A 20,740-nucleotide genomic window follows, 5' to 3' on the forward strand; every position below is an offset into this window, starting at 1 on the left:
CCCAGAAGAGGAGGGACCGTCCGCAGGGGCAGCGGCGGTCCATCCGTGCTAATTAGGATGTGACCGCCACCCTGGCTGTCACATCCTGTATTTTTAACATTGCGGCTGGTGCTGCTTGAAGCAGCACCCGCCGCAATGTTAAAAAATGCATGTTTACCTTTGCATGCACGAAGCTGCAGGCACCGTGTGGTGCCTGCCGCTTCGTGCACGCAAAGGCAGGGGGGTACCATAGGTACCGCCCATGTGCACCCCCCACGCCCCCTTAACCCCTGGGGGCCCGCAATGGGCCCCCGAAGAAAACACCATATGCCTTTCCACGGCGGAAATGCCGCCGTGGAAAGGCAAAGGAGCGTCGCCATCCTAATATGGCTGGCGGTGTCTGATAGACACCGCCTGCCATGTTAGAGCTTTCCGCCGCGGTCAGAAGGTGACTGCGGCAGAAAAGCGGCAGACTGAAAAAGATGCCCCAGCCATCCTAATCTGGCGGGGGGTCTTTTCTCAGTCCGCAGCAGATAATCCGCATCCTCCGGGCCGGCGGTGGCTTCCGCCGGCCCGGAGGATGCAGATTATCCTCTATCATAATCGGCCCGATAATTACTAACTTTGATATAAAAAACGATATTTCTCACCTGCATGTCGACATTCTTAAACCCTATATTTTTGACAGTTGATATCCTTTCCACTCTATATTAAAAACTCAATATTTTGTCCACTCGATATTTTAATTTCGATATTATGTCTAGTTACCCTTTTCACTATATACGTCATGAAGACAGCAAAAGAGTTTAAAACAATTGTTTAGATGTGGTTAAGTGTTCTTTACCAAGAATACTTTTGAACATAGATTCGGAAATGATGACATTTTAAGCACATTTGGCAAGAAATAGTGGTCAATAATGGCTAGAATATGAATTCTACTTGCACAATGGATGTCAATCTAAAACCTTGGGTGATGCTATCTGGCAAATATTGAATTGTTAACTATATCTGTCCATCTCATCATTGAAAATGTATTTGTTTTCAAAGGCAGTTTTAAAAACATAGACACAGACTCAAGGTTGTAATGTCTTACTGGGGCAAACAACACTGTAATGGCCACATAAGTGGAGTTTGTGGTCAAAGAGCATGACAAGTAGATAGTGAGTTTTAATATCAGAGGTTATATCCACTGTGATTTAAAATGAAGGGACCCAAGCAGAGCAACTGAAATAGTGAACATTGCCTAACCAGTTAGGGAAAAAAGAACCTCTCCACCTTTTTTACATGTAGCAGGCCCAGCTAGTAGCTCCCCTCGTGAAATATTATTTTTCAGATCCAGCTGACAAATTGACAGATGACCGATTTAGCTTTATGAACACCGAGAAAATACTTTGTAGTTGAACACAAGGGAAATGTTTGGAAATTACATTTGAACTAGTAAAAACTATCACCCAGGTTAGTTTCCTGGGAACACTTGCTGCAGCACAAACATTAGTTGCAATTAAAGGTGTAACCTTTTCATAAGTGGTCATGGTCAATCATTGAAAGGATGACAATCATGATGTGAATTTCCAAGATGATTTATTGAGTACAGTAGATCAAGACCAGCCGGACCAATCGCATGAAGGAATTGTGACAGCACTCACCATCATTCTAACCACAAAATTCTATTCAAGACCAAGTCCTGAGACAGACGTTGCTCTGTCTCAAGACAGCCAAGCAAAAGAACTCCAATAAAACATTTCTACAAAACACCAAACATTTTACTCCCATATGAACAAAAAACTCATATTAGTCAGGACACCAACAAAGCAGAGCACTGGGACACACAAACACACATAATCACACATTCTCCAAAACAAACGTTGCCCCAAAGTATACAAAACGGTGGCTTTAAGTTACACACACCAAAACAAGGTGCAGAGTGGAACTCAGGCAACTAGTTAAAAATGTATGTCTTGTACACTTAGGGGCGTATTCAGAAGGCTAAACGTACACTTGAGTAAATCCACATGTGTAAGTTTACTCTTACACTTGGTGCAACTTTACTTCTTTGGGCTGTTCATAATTTCCAAGTATAAAGTTTCTCACAAGCATAGACTTACATGTCTCCATACCTAGGGGCCGATTCTGATCCTGGAAAAAAACGTCCTTACGATTTTCATCCGGAGCCATCGCCGTACGATTCGTAAGCGTCTGTCCGAGTTGTGTAGTACGATCCGTATTCCGTCAATGCGTCCGAATCGTTGCAATCCGTACGTATTGCAAGGCTGAAACAGTGAACCGTACGACTTGTACACATGTCGTACGACCCGACGAGTACGATCCGGACCGGGGTATGAGGACGCGATTCGTACGGTCCATGTCAGGTAAGGGCGATTCGTACAGAAAAGCACACAATCACTTACACACCGTAGGGTGCGTACACCCATGGTAGCAGGGGTACGGTGCGTACACCTGCGATCTTGGGGTGTACTCACCATACCCCGCGATCGCCGGGTGTATGCACCGTACATCCAGCGAACATGGGGTACGGTGCTTAAACCCCAAGATTGCGGGGTACGGTGCGTACACCCCGTGATTGCAGGGGTACGCACGTACCCCTGCGATCATGGGGTGTTCGCACCGTACCCGAGGGGCCGTTCTGTACCTGTTTCGGGACGAACACTGCTTTTATGGCTGTTTTCAGCTCCCATAGAAAAAGGGTCGTAAGGTGCGTACCCAACAAGAATTGTACTTGCCGGGTCAAAAAAAGCAGCCGCGAACCATACAGATGTCGCGTACAGCGGGTTCCGAGGGAGATTCGTACGGGGATTTTATTCGTACGGTCTCTGTACAATTCGTACGGAGTCCAGCTCCTGGTACGAATCGTACTTTGTTGTACGTACGGGGGACGTTGAAGGGTATGATTCGTACGGGAAAAACGCTCCGAACGGCTATTCGGAGCAGTTTTTCCCGAATCGGAATCGACCCCCTTGTATTAAGGGAGTAATATCAAGTGTAAAGTTACTTACAAGAATAGACTTACAAGTCTCCACACCTTGTACCGGGGTGAGGTAATTTACGAGTGTAAAGTTACTACAGCAAAAAAGGAGGACTATAAAGTTCAGGACCACACATGGCCAACACCCTTCCATAGAAAGAAATAGATAGGGATTTAAAATAGAACCCCACAGCAAATGATGTTAAAATAAATTAGATAGTTTGACTTTTTAAAAATATATATACATTTTATTTCATATTTTAAAAGATATCTATCAATAAAAAACACATATCATATGATAAATTTCGCCCGTCGCAATGTTAAAAATGCGGGATGCACCTGCCAGTGTGGTGGGCGCATCCTAATGGCCCCAACGGGACCGCCACCCTTATGGAGGGCGGTCCTGTTTTATGTCCATCCTAATGGGCCCTCAAGTGTATTTCAGTTTGGGGTTTGGTTGTAATAATTTTGTGACGAAAACATTGTGGTATCAGCATGAATATCTCTAACACAATTACAGCCCAACTCCATTCCTTATGGTGGCAGGGGAATCATTTCTAGAAGGGGAGGACTGGATTGATTGCGTTGAAAATTATTTTTCTCATTTGATGGCACACAATTTTCAGCACTTAGGAAAAAGGCTTTGTTGTTAGGAGCACTTCGAAAAGAGGGACAACACATATTTAAATATCTTCCTGGAATGGGAGAGGAAGGCGACGATGTATACAATAATGCTATCTTGTGTACTAGGTTTGCAGAACAATCAAATATTGTTATGCGCAGGCATAAGTTTTACACACAACCACAGCAAGCAACGGAAACAGTTGATGAAATAATATCCAACTATCTACAAAAGTCAGGTTGGTCAAATGCAAGAAGAGATGATAAGGGGCCCTTTAATAGTACAGTGCAAATGCACAAAAAGCACAAGGAAGGTTGTGGGCTGCAAGCAATTCAACGTTAAAGAAAACTATTGTAATAGCAAAAGTGGTAGCAGAATCTGAGACGTGTATGAGGGAAATGAAGACTTCAACAAGAAGAAGGGGTGGGAGTGGCAACCCTACAGTGTGACCTAGAGGGTATTAATGTTGTGCACAGTAAGACTAACACAAGAGGGTTTAATAGTAAAAAGACAAAGACAAGTAAGGGGTTAAATACTTCACAGAAGAGTTCCACATGGGTATGTCTTGGGTGTGGAAGTATTTTTAACTTTGCAGACTCCAGGACCAGTTTTGCACAGAGGATGATGTGCCATAAGTTTGGAAATAAGGGGCACTATGAATGTATGTCCAAATCTGTCACTAAGACAGTTGCTGTAGTAGAAGAGGAAGATACATAACATAGGGTATTAATGGTAAAGGAGGATGGTATCTCTGTAAGTGTGGTGAAGAATAGGATTCAGCCAAAATCAGATTTTGATTTTAATGAGAAAACCTTGTCCTGGTGGACACAGGATCATTATACACTATTATTCCCAAATGAATATTTGATATTGTATGGAAAGACTTGACGTTAAACCCCTCCGATGTTGTTCCGAAGGGTTACCGGGGTGCGAACATTGGTGTGGTGAGTTATATGGAGGCTGCAATTAAGTTTGGTGGTAGAAAGGTACACAGGTAAAGTGTGTATTGCTCAAAAGGGACCTGGTACACTGGAGTGGACTCATCAATATAATTTGAACATCAGGGTAGATCCTAGGGCAGATCAACACGTCATGTTTATTGATGATAGTGTGGTACAGGACAAACTCAAACACCATTTATGGGCATTTGATGAGATGCAGGGGAGGCCACAGGGTCTCTACATGAAATAAGGATACAGGAAAATGTTGTGCCAGTCAAACATGTTGCACAAAGAATACCAATGGCAGCTAGAGCACAGGTTAAGCACACAATTAAGCACTTGCTTGATGATAAGAGCATAGAAACCGTGGAGGCGGTTGAATATTTACCTCCAGTTGTTATCACCAAGAAACAGCATGGGCCACTATGATTCAGTGTGAACTTGAGAAGCTTAAATGAAAATGTAATTATGGACAACTTTCCACTCCCAAACATAAATAATATCATAATAATGCTGTCAGTGGGAACAGTGTTTTCAAAACTTGAATTATGTAGTGCATATCACCAGCTTAAGCTTCATCCTGATTCAAAGAAGTACAAAAATCCTTCATACCAATGGAAGGGACATTTTCAATTCAACTGGCTTCCATGTGGGTTGTGTTTGGCTGCCAGTGCTTTTCAACAAATGTTCACTGAGATTTTACAGGATATCAACAAAGTCGTTTTTTTCCAAGATAGTACCTTAATTTATGAACTGATGAGGAGGACCACAACAGAACACTGGGAGAGGTATTATCCCGCTTGGGCAGGGCGGGTTAAATTTGCAGAAGGAAAAATATGTGTTTGCTGTGGAGGAGGTAGACTATTTGGGGTACCACATTACAAGGGAAGGAATGCAACCCAAACACGATCTGGTTAGTGCGATAGTGAATGTAAAAGTTCCTGATGATTGGGATAAGTTAAGATTTTTCATAGGAATGGTGGAGTAATACTCCAAATTTGTGCAGGATTTTTCAGATAAGACGGACCATTAGGAGAACTGTTGAGAATAGGTAGGAAGTTCACATGGAGTGAGAAGCAGCAGAATGCTTTTAATATGATAAAAGAGAATATTGAATGGGCTGGGATTTTGCTTCTGTTTAGAACAGAGTCACACACCTTCCTTACTGGTGATGCCAGTGAGGTGGGTATTGGTGCGGTTTTGACACAAGACCATGGGAGGCAAGAGAAAACTGCAGCTTTTGTCTCTTGTTTGTTGACAGTTGCTGAGAGGAATTATTCAGCGATAAAGTGTGAGGCTCTAGCAGCTGCATGGGCCACTAGAGATTTTAGGGTATTTCTGAGGGGTGCGGTTTTGATGCTAAGAACAGACCATAAGCCTCTCCTTAAGGTTTTGGGTCCAGATGGGAAAAAAACTGCTCAGAGAAATTAGCACGTTTGGCTCTGAGCAAGCAGGAATGTTCATGTCGTACAGAACATATGCCTGGGTGGAGAAACTAAGTGGCAGACTACCTCAGGAGATTACCAGACACCAAGGCAGGTTGTGAGGAGTTGCTAGCTGATGATGTTGTAGCCAATCTTGATGACATCACTGTGGGCTTGGGTAATTCCATCACTAGAACTAAATGGGTCATAATCATGCAGAATGATGAGACACTTAAGGGCATTATGAGGATTGGAAGGAAGGGGTATCAAGAGAAAGAACTATACCTGAAGGACTTAGATCTTTTAATAAAATACAAAGTGAGTTGTCCACACAAAATGAGTGGGTGGTTTTGAGAGGCGAGAGGTTTGTGCCACCAGAGTCCATCAGGAGCAGGTTAATTGGATTATCACATGAGGGGCACCTGGGACAGGCATTAACTGGTAGGAGAGTTAAGTAAAGTTCTGGTGGCCAAGCATGGACAGACATATTAAGGAATGGGTTGAGAAATGAGATTGTTGTTGGAAATCTGAAAAAAAGATTACAAGTTGGTTTGGGCAAAGTGGATTGTGTGCAGCATATTCTTGGGCCTATTGGGGCATGGGAGATGTTTTGTTTAGACTTTATTGGTCCTTTCAATGGTTTGCAGGAGCATGGAAAATTTGCAGCAGTGTTGGTGGGTGCTGGATCAAGGTGGGTGGAAGTAGTTTTCATGAAATTCATTACCACTGAGTCAACGAATAAAGTTGTAAGTGAAGTTTTCAGAAGAGAAGGAATTCCATTGGTAGTCCTTACTGACAATGGAACACAACTTACCTTGAAGGAGTGTGGTATATTGCTTTTGTGTCCTCGTGCTGCATTCAGCACGAGGGCACATTTCTTATGTTATGAAGTGTTGTTCTGATCCTGATGGCTCCGTTCTGTTCTAGTACTCTGGACAACGAAAGTCAGTTGCCTGGAGTCCTGGAGTCGAGCGGCAGCACTTACCTGTGGGTGTCTACAATCTTGCAATAAAGAAGACTTCAAACCTCTTATATCTTCTACTGAACTTTTTTATAACCTTTGGCGAAGAGCGGGTCCCGAACCTCCTCAAGATACCCACCAGGAAAATTCTCGGCCAACCCCTGCCGACTCTATTCCCTACGGACTGCCCACCTCCTCAAATACCTTTGAAGTTTTTGGCTGTGCCGTTTTCAGCACCAGTTTTACTTGACTTCTTCAGCGCTTCGAGATCTTCCTGGCAGTTCCTCTCGATCAAATTCGTCGAGGCCGTGAGTACCCCTATGCAGCCTGCTCAATCCATTCCACACGCACGTCATTTTTACACGCACGTCATCACCCTGTGTAGACGTGTACGGCGGAGCTCAGCTTGACATTTCCTACGTTGTGATCTTATCGCACACGTCGGGCGGCCATTTTATTGGTTGCCTAGCTACGCTGTTACACGGAATCGGCTTCCTTCAGCCTTGCATATTTAACGTCACTTTGACTGATTTACATCGGCGCTTGAAACTCCACTACTGGCATTTTCCTGGTTTTATCTACTATTTTACTAACATTCAATACATTAACAAAGGTATGATTTCTTCGGTGACAGGCACACCATTGCCTGCGCTTCATTTTCCTTTTTAACTTTCCATTCAACTGTTACATTTGGTTTATTTGTAATTTATTTATAGACAGACTTGTTATTCCTATTATTTTAATTATTTACTTAAATATCATTTCTCAATTTTTCACAAACTGAGGAATCAATTTATTTTTAAATGGCTTCTTCACAACAGTTTGCTCAACCTCCACCTTTTCTTCAACTTCCTGGCAAACCAACTATACCTTGGCGCCAATGGGTCAGAGCTTTTGCCAATCATATTGTTGCAATTGATGCTGTAAAATTTACCCCTGAAAGAAAAGTTGCTATATTATATGGCTGTTTAGGAGTTGCTGCACAGAATGTATTCGAAAATCTGCCAAGGTCTCCTATTCCCACTGGTGATGCAGGTGATCATTGGGATGAATATAAAGAAGCTTTGTCTCGCCTAGCAAGGCATTATGGTGAAGAACCAAATGAGATGCTTGAAAGACATAATTTCTTTAAAAGGAAACACAGTGTGAAGACGAATTATTGAAGAATATATTGCCCAATTAAGAATTTTAGCATCGACTTGTGAGTTCGAGTCAAATCCTTACATCTATATCCGGGATCAATTTGTTTTCTCTTGTTATTCAAAAAAAATTCAACAACGCCTATTGAGTTGTAAAAAACCTACACTTCAAGAGACCATTGGCATCGCAAAGAGCATTGAAAGGTCTATAACAACATCTAATGCTCTTCAGAAGGACCAACCTCACATTCCTTTTCATTCTTCCTCGCATGATAATTCTAATTCTGTTAATGTTGTTAATGTCAATCAATCTTTTAAACAATTGCCTAGGAAACCTAACCCCTTTTGTTACAGGTGCGGTTCTAAGTCTTATCTTGGTAACAACCCTACTTGTCCTGCACTTGGCAAAAGATGTGTTTTATGCAAAAAAAATAGGACATTTTCAGGGTATATGCAGATCTGTTAAAAAACCTTTCAGACCTTCTGTTAACAACATCGAATGTACTGAAATTGATGATTGCATAGATGAATTTCAAGACATGGTTGTTTCTATTCAGTGCAATTATATTCACGCCCCAAAATTAGTTAAAGGTCCATTCTGCTCTACACTTTTTGGGGACACAGAAATTTTAGTAATGGCAGATTCTGGATCTCCAATAACTATTTTGTCTGATGTAATTTTTCACGAAAAATGGAACAGCTCCATTTCCTTAATTGAATCCGACCTCAGTCCTAAGGCGTTCGGTGAATTTGACATTATCATGCTTGGCTATTTCAACTATAGGTTAGAGTGCTTTGGGAGATCAATTATTACGAACATTTATGTTGCGATTAATGGTCGCAATATAGTTGGGTGGCAAGATCTCGCCAAAATGGGTCTTTATTTAATGCCTGGTTCTGACAATCCGATAAGAGTAGGTGACCTTCCCGAGGATTATTCTCCTGCTCCACCTTTTGTGTCTGAATGTCTCGTTGTCAATGATCACGAGTCTGATATTAAACAAATTTTGGATACATTTCCAAAAGTATTTTCTAATCAACCAGGTACTGTGAAAGGTTTTCAGCATGAGATCAAATTGAAAACATGTGCTCAACCCATAGTCCATAAAGTTCGACCGGTCCCTATTAGCGCAAGGGATGAACTTAAATCTGTTCTCACTTCTCTTAAAAATGATGGTATTATTGCATCTTCAGACTCATCCGAATGGGTTTCACCCATCGTTATCGTACACAAAAAGAATGGCGAGGTCAGGCTATGTGCCGACTTACGCACATTAAACAAAAATATTTTGGTTGACTGCCATCCCCTCCCCAAAATTCAAGATCTCCTTGCCAATCTGGGTGGTGCAAAATATTTTTCTTTAATTGATTTGCGTTCAGCATACCATCAGGTTCCCCTCACTGAGGCCTCCCAAGATCTTACCACATTTGTGACTCCATTTGGAGTTTACAAATACCTAAAACTTCCTTTTGGGCTAGCTAGTGCAGCTAGTGTTTTTTAAAAGATAATGGATCATCTTTTTCAGTCTATGTCTGGTGTACAGGCCTATCAGGATGACATTTTGGTTTTTTCTCCTGATTGGGAATCTCATTTATCACATCTGACTTCTGTTTTGAGTAAGCTCAATGATTCTGGCATGACAGTCAGGGCTGATAAATGTAAATTTGGTTCTCAATCTTTGGAATACTTAGGTCATACCTTGACTCCTGAAGGCATAAAACCCAAGTCTTCTCTTATTGAGGCTATTACTCATGCCTCCCCTCCTAAAGACAAAGATGCTCTTCACTCCTTTCTTGGTTTGGCGGAATATTATGCCCGTTTTGTAAAAGGATATGCACTAATTGTTGAACCTCTTCGTTCCTTGTTACGCAAAGGTTCAAAATTTGAGTGGTCAGAAGAGGTTGATGCATCTTTTGTTCGGATCAAGAACATGATTGTTGGAGCGCCTGCTTTGCATCCTTTTCAATATTCTGCCAGATTTTTCATAATGGTTGATGCTAGTTTGACTGGCTTAGGTGCTGTCTTAGGACAGTGGGTTTCAGGGAGAGAACACACAATTGCTTTTTCTTCCAGGAGACTTAAAGATTCTGAAACACACTATAGCACTATTGAGCGAGAGTCCTTGGCTTGTGTATGGGCCATTGAAAAATTCAAAAATTATATATGGGGACGTGAATTTGATTTATTCACTGACCATAAGCCTCTCACTCAACTTCTTAATGGCGATGGTCTGGGGAGGGCCTCTTCAAGACTTGTCAGGCTTTTGTCAAAATTACATGAGTTTCACTTAAACATTAAACATATATCTGGTGGTAAACATTTTCGAGCTGACTGTTTATCTCGCATGGCACTTAATGATTCATCTGATTTTGAGGAAATTGGTGACATCGAGTGTGTAGTTGCCACTCTTGATGCCACAAAGTTGTGTCCATGCATTACAGAAGAGTCTTGGTCTAAGGCATATGATAAAGATCATAACTTAAAATTAGTAGCACAGTACATTTCTAAAGGCTGGCCAGAGAATAGGAAACTGTCTAATGAATTAAAAGCGTTTGCTATGATCTCTTCTAAACTGTCCCTGGTTAACAATTTGATAATGAGACATGATGTTTTTGTTCCTCCCTCAGATATCAGGCTTGATATCATTAAATTCGCACATCAAGGCCATCTAGGTATTACAAAAACATCCCAATTTATCAAATCCCATTACTGGTGGCCTTCCATTGAGTCTCAAGTAAAGTTTTTCATAGATTCTTGCAATGAATGCTTACTTTCGGATAAGAAATGGAAACTCATGAATACTCCTCTTCATCCCGTTCCTTTTCCAGATAAACCATGGGAAAAGGTCGGTTTAGATTATTCCGGCCCATTTGAAGTCCTTTCTCATGAGATGAAATATGTCATTGTATTGATTGACTATCACTCAAAGTGGGTGTATCACATGTTTTGTGATTCTCCAACTTCTGCCAATGCCATAAAATTTTTTAAAAAATTGTTTATGATTGAAGGTTGTCCATCTGTTGTAGTTACTGATAATGGTTCTCATTTCATATCCGAGAAATTTACTTCATTTTTGGTTGAACGTGATGTTGTTCATTTTAAAGTGGCTCTTTACTCACCCACTTCAAATGGTTTGGTTGAGCGAGCTAATAGACTTCTCAAAGACGCTGTTCAAACAGCTATTTCTTCTCACAGTGACGTTAAAGATTTTCTCGAGGATAAATTTTGGTCATATAATATCTCTCCTCATAGTACCACTGGAGTGTCCCCTTTTTCCTTGTTAAGGAATAGGAATGTTCATACTAAGTTGTGCCCCAAGTTGTTATCTCAGAAGAATTTCAAGGCTAAAGGTAATGAATGTCATGATGGTGATTTGTCTAATAGAGTTTTACAAAAACAGAATGTCATGAGAAACAAACATGATTTTGGAAAATGTTTCAGTTCAGTTGAGTTAAAGATTGGTGATTGGGTTCTCATTAAAAACCCGAAAAGAGTTTCTAAAGGTCTCTCCAAGTTCTCTACTCCAGTTCAAGTAACTTCTGTCAGTAAAGCTTCTCCTTTACTTGGTAGTAGAGGATGGTGGAATAAGAGAGCTGTAGTTCACTTGACCAATTCTCAAGCAAGCTCTTGGCTAAATTTGACTAGAGAACAATTTGATCAGTGTGACTGGTCTTTTTGGTTAGATGTACCTATTGCTAACAATTCTTCCACTTTGTGTTCTTTTTCTGATCAGACAGATCCTCAGACAGTTTCTTCTCCTCCCTCCATTTCTTCTGAAGTTGGTGGGGAGGTTCTTCATCAAACTTCTGGTTCATCTGTTCGATGTAGAAAGTTACCTGTCAGGTTTAATGATTATGTTTTGGGTTGAAATGTATTTGGGTTGAAATGTATTTGTTATTCTCATTTATTGTTTCCATTTTATTTTGAATGTCTCTCTTTTGAAATGTTGTGAAGAGGGAGAAGTTGTGGTATATTGCTTTTGTGTCCTCTTGCTGCATTCAGCACGAGGGCACATTTCTTATGTTATGAAGTGTTGTTCTGATTCTGATGGCTCCGTTCTGTTCTAGTACTCTGGACAACGAAAGTCAGTTGCCTGGAGTCCTGGAGTCGAGCGGCAGCACTTACCTGTGGGTGTCTACAATCTTGCAATAAAGAAGACTTCAAACCTCTTATATCTTCTATGGAACTTGTTTATAACAAGGAGGTGGAACAATTGTTTGGAAAAGTGGGTTTAAGGCATACGTGTACCTCACACTACAATATGCAAGTAACTGGGTTGTGTGAGAGGATAACAAAAGGGTGATAAGGACAATGCAGTAAGCAGTTGCTGCAAGCATACCGGTACAAAGCTATTAAAAAGAAGTTGTAGGCATATCGTACAACAGTGCATGATGGCATGGAGAAATGTCCTTTTGAATTAAAGCATGGCAGACAAGAAGGCACTAAAGTGGTCCATTGTGGTTGCTGAACAAACATACAAAAGATGTTACTAGAGTTTTGGAAGGAGGTGCCAGAATTATCCAGGCGGGTGATTGAGTAAAAGTCAAACCAGGAGGAGTGAGTGTAGGAAGGTGGATACCTGACTATCGTTACCCCCAACTTTTTGCCTAGTGTTTAGCTGGTTTTTGACTTAGTTGGCCTGGGATCCTGCTATTCAGGACCCCCAGGCTATCTGATCTCTCTGTAAAATGGATCCATGTACTGTAGGTACATACCAAATTGGATAATGGGTCACCCTTGTGAGTCCCTGTATAAGTGTACCATAGGTACCCAGGGCATAGGTGCACCCAAAGCCTACCAGGGGCTGCAGCACATATTATGCCACCCCTGGCTGGCCACCTAATTTGACACAACTGGCTATCGCTCAGCTGGGGCAAGGTCGTGTAATCACCACTTGCTTAGGTATAGTATCCCTATACCTACGTTATATATAGACACATAGTAACCTATAAGTCACTCCTATGGCAGGCCTTAACAATTCTGGAGGCAGAGTGCTTGGTTATGTGTGAGATGGTGCTCTAGCATGAGCTGAGCCTGTCTGCAGCTTTTGGAACCATGTGCTTATAGCTGTTCTATGATATTGCCATACCATATACTTTTAAGTGCATTATAATCCTCGCGGTTAATGCTAACTTTGGTTTGGCTTTAACCAAACATGTCGTGTAAGGTGTCATACACTTTGGAATACTACCCCCTCGCCAATTCTGGCAACGGGGGTAGCATTCCACCCTCCTAGAGGGAGAAGACATGTTGAAACTACTGTACCCGGTTAAAGTTAACCAGAGCCCCAGCATCACAAAATGAATGCTGCTGCCACATACAGGACATTGTGTATTAGGACAGGGAGGGCTGAATAGATTGAGACACTGCCTGGGGCACACTAGGTGCTCCGTGCATACCCCAGTTCAAACCGGTTGCTGGGGCCCTCCAGCCCCAGCTCTGGCGCGAAACTGGACAAAGGAGAGGGGGTGTAACCACCCCCCTTCCTGGTCCCACCCATAGGAGGAACCTAGAAACTAATCTAGCCCCTTTTATTTGTATAAAAGTGGGAGCTCTGTCCTTAGACATCAGATTAATCCAGAATCGTAACTTGACACGAAACTCTGGACCTTCAACGTTCTGCTGAAGCTGAAGACTGAAGAATGTCCCTTGTGGCCAAGGAGTGACCACCCTGGGCAACCAGGCACCATCCAGCAAATCAACGGCTTGCTTTTTCCCCCGTTCCTGCCAGAAACCCGAGCACAGAGCCTGACAAGACCCATACTTCCAGACCTCTCTGACCCTCTCTTCACGACTGCAGCATAGCTGAGCTCTGTGAAGGTGACGAGACACGTGGGACCGGACATCTTGGAAAGCCTGCTAACTTGCTAACAGCGCAGCTCCTGAGGCATCCTCGAAGCTGTGCACTGGGGATTGACAAACCCCGAAACCGAGCTCCACCTGCACTGAAGACCAGCCCTCCACACTCCACGAGTTCTGCGTGGGGCCCTTCTGCTTGTGTTCTGCTCGATGCGTTGTCCGGTTGCTGGCCCGTTGGCTAGTAGCCCTGTGACGACAATCCTTTTTGAAATCCATTGCTGGTCTGGTTGCTCCAGACTGACCCTTGCTTCCCTGAAAAGGTGAAGTACCTCAGACCTTGCTGGTCGGCTCCAGAAGCCTTTTGTGTATCCTGCGTGGGTTGCCTTTGCTTAGGCTTGTTGGCTCCAATCTGGCAGTTGACCCCTCCATCTGCGAGAACCTTTATGGGACAGCTCCTCTTTAGCACCTGGTTGTCGTCGACGCCTTCTGGTCCGCGTGGCTGCAAAGACAAGCTTCAAGACAGCACCTGATTACTCCTCAATATCGTCTGGTTCCTTCCTGGTTCCATCCGGTCACTGGCTAGTGACCTAGACTCTGTCCCCTCTGCTTTCAGGTCCTCTTCATCTTTGATCCACCCTTGAATCCACCCGGACATCTTCCTCCTGGTCACCTGCAGCATCTTCTTCCAAGGCTCCATAGGAATCAACGACGAAACCCGACACATCTTCACACCTATGCACCCGCCGTCCGTGGGTGAGGTAACGTGAGTACTTCGGTGCTCCCAAGGGTATTGACTATCCAAGTGTCTAGGTTTTTAGTTGTATCCTTCTAGCAAGACCGGAAGTGTCCTAAATCCTTTTAAATCTAACTTCGAGATTCCCATTGAATTTGTGTTGACTCTCGCGTGAGTGTACAGACACTGCACGCGCCGCCTGTGGGCCTCCTACATCTAAACTAAGGTTCAGATAGTGTAGCCACAGCGATTCCCTAGGCCTTTCCTTTTCTCGTGACGTGGTACTTATACCACTTACTTAGTATATGGTTTTACGCGCCCCTAGGGCCTAACTGTAAATTGTGCTATTTAAAGTATCTCTGAGATTACTTGTTATGTGCTTTGGCCTCTGACCTCATAAAGAGTTCAGAGGACTGTGTTAGTAAATAAATACATATATATTTTATATATATCCTGTGTGGTGTCCTTTCATTTGGTATTCAAGGGGTTACATATGGTAAAACAGCTGGCTTTACACGCCCTCAAGAGTCTTTTAGCCCAAGACTGTTCTGTCCACGCTACCTCTAGGATAGCTGGTTTATAAGATTGACTTTACAACCATCACCATAAGGGTTGTTTGGACTGGTGCAAGGTGATCACTAGACTAGTGAACACCATATACCAGGCCAACTTCTCACAGTGAGTAAGGGATTATCCACATTCAAAGCTTCCTTTAAGGTTGAAAGAATAGGTGGGAATTGGGTAAAATTGCACAATGGTCAAACGTGGAATCTTAGGAGGGTGGTGCTCTATCAGAAACAAGGGAGGTGTAGGGGGATTCAAGGGTGGTGGAGGAGTTTGATCTCCCTTGGACATTCATGAGTGATGATGAATTCAAGAAAAATCATGACAATGCCACTATGTCCTCAAGAGAAGGGGAGCTGAAGTAAGGGTTTCTGTGCAAAAAGAAATGGATGTGAAACTAGAAAGGACTCCTAGCTATTTGAAGGATTATATGTGTGAGTAACTTTTCTCAGAGATTTATGCTCATGGGAATGAGAAGAATTGTACATTCATTTTGTGCATCCTCTTTTACATGTGAAAAGAGCACTGTACAGCGCTGTGGAGTGTCATTATGGCTGTTCTGTATTACGCTTTTCCTTGTGTATCTTTCCCACCTACCCCACCTATTTACCTGATGTGTGGTGTTTTCTTGTTTTGTTGCCCCTTGCTTTCTTACCCATTGGAGGTTTTATTCTTCATTTTCAGTTTGAATTAGATTGACCACACCGATGGGGAGAGCCCCGTCGATGTCGAGTTTGGGGACCACCCCTGTCTCCTGCACACAGGCAAAGAACCTGGGGGTGTGATTGGACACAAGGCTCTCCTTTGAGTACCAAACCAGGCGGGTGGCAGGTGCCTGTTTTGGAGTCCTGAGGGTCCTTCGCAAAATCCTGGATATGCTGCCTACTGCAGCCAGGAAGACCATGGTCCATGCCCTTGTGACATCGTGCCTGGATTATGGCAATATTCTATACCTGGGTGCTAGGACGAAGTGCATGCACAAACTCTAGGGGGAGCAGACCGCAGCAGCGAGTTTGGTTCTTATGTGCCCGAGGAGGGCCTCCTCAATGGCGGCGCGGGCTGCACTCCACTGGTTGCCAATAAAGGAGAGAGTCCTGTTTAAGGCACTGTGTGTACACCATCGTATTATTCAGGGGAAGGCTCCTTCCTATTTGTCTGAGCTACTCACCCCCTATGCCCCTCCACGCCAACTTAGATCAGGTGGGGCGGGTTTGGTGTGTGTTCCCGCGATTAAGAGAGCAAGGATGGGCGGACGCTCCTTCCGCCTGCTGGCTGCCCAGCACTGTAACAGACTCCCCTGGTGTCTCCGGATGGAGGCCCGGGAGGGCATATTCAGGAAAAATTTTAAACACATCTCTTCCCCAGAGATAGCTAGGAGGGGTGAGGTTCAGGGTGTGGAAATCTGTGCAGTTGCACCGTAGCGCGGGGACACACTGGCCGAGTGTAGCCATGCGCTTTATAAATGTGCCTATTATTATTTGTATTTCATTGTTATTTTTTTTGTGTTATAATATTATTAGGCAGTCTCAGCCAGCCTCAGACTGCTATGACATAGTTATAGTTCTGTATGACATATTGAATATTCCATGGTTCAGCAGTTGACAGGACTGTATTTAGTGCCTGGCCGTGACAGTTGGTTGATGGCGTCTCTTATGAGTAAAGATTAAGAGTGGAGTGCAAAGAACATAGATCGAGTTGCTTATCATAACACTCTTCATCACAAACCAAACTTTCATCCATTTTGAGCAGTTTGAAGAGAGGGAGCAGCTCAGACCAATTTGGAATGAAGTGGGAATAGAGTTCAATAAACATAAAAATTACTTGAATTGAACTTTGCTGTTCGGAACAGACATCTCTGTTATTGTACAATCCACAGGCTCTTTGGTTCACATCTCTCAGAAGAAAGATGGTTATCTAAATACTCCACATTGGACAAACCATACTTACATTAGGATGCTTTTATCTTGATTCCTTTATCCACTAGAATGCACATAACTCATGCCAATCTCATCATGTTATCCCTGCTCTAAGCATAAACCAACACATGCTCCTGAAAACCGGTAACCCTTGCATGTCTCAAAACAATGCTTCAAACACCTGTTGAAAAATAGCCAAATCGGACGTTAAGCTGGAACGTATATACTTGAAATGAAAAACCCCTCCAGGTAATGAATGAGGTTAAATGGCAGGACACCTTCTGAATAACCACCTGATCATAGGCTGATACGATGTCCCAAGTGATACAAATTTTGCATCCTTCAATAGAGTTAACATTTCTGTGATGTTAGAAAGGGAATATCGAGACATGCAAATGCAGGCATTCAAATCATGAAGGTCAACACTCCTCAATAAAGACGTGAATGCTTTATAGGCAAGAACAACCTAGAGCCATCAGTGGGCTCAATGATATCTTGCTTGCACAGTTTATTCAGTTTGCTCTTTAACTCTGCACACACAGGAAATGGTCCTCTATGCAGTTTATCAACAACAGGCTTCACATCTGTATTTACCTGTATCGTGGGAAAATCAAAACATGTAATTTGCAAAATTGGCCTTCAAAAACAGCACAGGCATGATCCATCTTTAGCCACATACAATGCCAGGGGTGACATTTTCTTTGAAGGACACAATTGTGTCAAACTCTCCTAACATGTTAACATGCTTTCTCTTATATGCCACAGGACTAAAAGTTGAATGCTTCAAGGTCACATCACTGTGAAAATAGTTCATTCATTTACCCCAATTAAGATGAATGGTGAGCCAGAATAATCCATCATTCTTACCTCTACGCCCCCAAAACAATATGACAAAAGAGTCTCTTAATGACATTCCCACCAATATGCATGTGAACCTCATCAGTGCTTGCACTAGCAATGAGAGACGGTAAACAGACATAATATCGAGTCCAAAATATCGATTGGACAAAATATCGAGTAAAAAATATAGACTACACAAAATATAGACTAGACAAAATATAGACAACAAAAACATCGACTAATATCGACTAGAATAGCCAAAATATTGAATCAAAAATATAGACTAAACATAATATAGACTAGAAAAAATATAGACAACAAAAATATCAAAAATAAGGTAAGTTATTAATATTTAATAATATTTGAGTAATATAAATCTGTAGCGGGTTGTGGGTTTATAGGGGAATAGGGTGGGAAGTAATTTAATTATAAATAATTAATTATGTAAATTTAATGTAATTGTTACTTAAATAATAATTGGTAATTCATTAAAATATAATAGTTAATTAATTAAAAATGATTAATTGATAAATAATTAATTTTTAAGAATTTATTTTCTGTAGCGGGTTGTGTGTTTATAGGGGAATAGGGTGGGAAGTAATTTAATTATAATTAATTAATTATGTAAATTTAATGTAATTGTTAATGAAATAATAATTGGTAAATAATTAAAATATAATTGGTAATTAATTTAAAATAAATAATTGATAAATAATTTATTTTTTTTAATTTATTTTCTGGAGCGGGTTGTGTGTTTATAGGGTTCAGGGTCAGTTTTCAGTTTTTGGGTAAAGGGGTATTTTTAGGGTTCAGGGTCAGTTTTCAGTTTGTGGGTAAAGGGGTATTTTTAGGGTTCAGGGTCAGTTTTCAGTTTTTGGGTAAAGGGGTATTTTTAGGGTTCAGGGTCAGTTTTCAGTTTTTGGGTAAAGGGGTATTTTTAGGGCTCAGGGTCAGTTTTCAGTTTTTGGGTAAAGGGGTATTTTTAGGGTTCAGGGTCAGTTTTCAGTTTTTGGGTAAAGGGGTATTTTTAGGGTTCAGGGTCAGTTTAGGGTTTTTGGGGTACAGGCGTACGCTTTCTCTACTGTAGCACCCACTGGAGTGGGAATAGTAATTTTTACCCCTACGCTATCCAATGATCTCTGTAATGTAGCACCCACTGGAGTGGTTACATTAAATTTAAACCTTTTGCTATGCCACGGTAAATATATTCTATATGTTTTATTAATAACATGTATTTATATATATATGTATTATTATTATTAATTTTTAAATGTACATTAATTATGCAATAATGTTACATTTATTTAATAATTTTACCAATGTTTATATTAAATATATGTAATATTATAATAGTTTTAACTTATTTTAAAGACATAAAAAAATCGATATTTTGACAGTCTATATTTTTAACACTCGATATTTTTAAGTCGATATTTTTGTACTTACCTCAGTGAAGATAGAAAGTCGATATTATGTCCCTCGATATTTTGTCATCGATATTTTGGGAACTCGATATTTTGGTAGTAGATATTATTTCAGTGATCCATGAGAGACACAGTGCATAACACCACATGTTCTTCATTTGAATCAGACTCTCTTGAAGCCTTGCCACAAACATTCAGTGCATTGATCTGTCTAGCAATGAATTTAGCCACAGTTGCACATTTTGGCGAAATGGCCTTTGTTCTTGTTCTTCTTACCTACAGTGTTAACTACAGGACATTTTGATGCAGAACCTAAATTTTTGCTAAAATGTTCTACACATTTGGACTTCCTTATATTAAAATTGTCGGCTTTCCTTTCTACAACTGTCTCATTAGATGACACAGTATTGACGGCTTAGGACTGGGTTCCATGTAAGGCAGTGCTTTCCAACCCCCAAAGCCATTTCAATTATTTTATCCAAAGTCAATTTTGGTATAGTTGTCAGTCTCTTCAATCTTTCTAATCTGTGTCTTTTGCACCATCTGATCATTTCCATCTCAAAGTTCTTATATTCAAAAAATGTGGCCAAAACTGTTTGCATCAGCAACACTATCTACAAGTTTACCAGGTAGCTGAATTTCAATTATGTTATTCACACACAGTTTAAAGCGTGTGCCAAGCATTTTTATGGTAGAAGCAATGCCATCAATAACATCACCCTTCCACATGATGGTCTCCCTTAGAAAGTGTTTAAGCGCTTTCCTATAATGAGGACCAAGATAATGCCAGAAAGATGCCATCTGTGTACTAGAATGACATCTTTGATGGAATCTGCTTTGACAGAAAGTCATAAATTAATCCTTTTTCTGGGTGTTTTGGGAAAAGGAACTTAACAAAAGGAAAACAGCCAATAATGGTTAGCCAGGGTAGTAGCAGAACTATATATGTATCTCTACTGAGTACTGTGACAGCGCAATCCAAATGTTTTGTTTTAGGGAGAGATCCAACGACCCCACTTCTTAGTGAATCATTAGCAAATGGAGACAGATAAAACAATACTCTTTGTCATGGAGAGATGTTAATGCAGTTACAAAATCTACATTTTTTGACAACTTTGTTTGTTAATTTCCTGGCATGTTCTATGTTGTCCAACTCTTGGCAGACATTTTAATAATAAACTTGTCAACAAGGAATGACAGATTAATTTGTTTATTTTACGGAGAATATTATGAGGTGGTGTGTTCTACATAGTTTTAATTCAGAACTATAAGTATTAAAAGAGGGCATAGTTTAGAACCAGTGGCGATCCGTGCAGGTAAGAGCAGTAGGGTGGGGCAGGAGTGAGGGGTGAAAGTAATAACCAACGGGATAGGGAATGTAAAATAAATGATTAAATAAAATAAATAAATGAAA

This window comes from Lissotriton vulgaris, chromosome 6 (assembly GCF_964263255.1).
Source record: "Lissotriton vulgaris chromosome 6, aLisVul1.2, whole genome shotgun sequence".
Lineage (NCBI taxonomy): Eukaryota > Metazoa > Chordata > Amphibia > Caudata > Salamandridae > Lissotriton > Lissotriton vulgaris.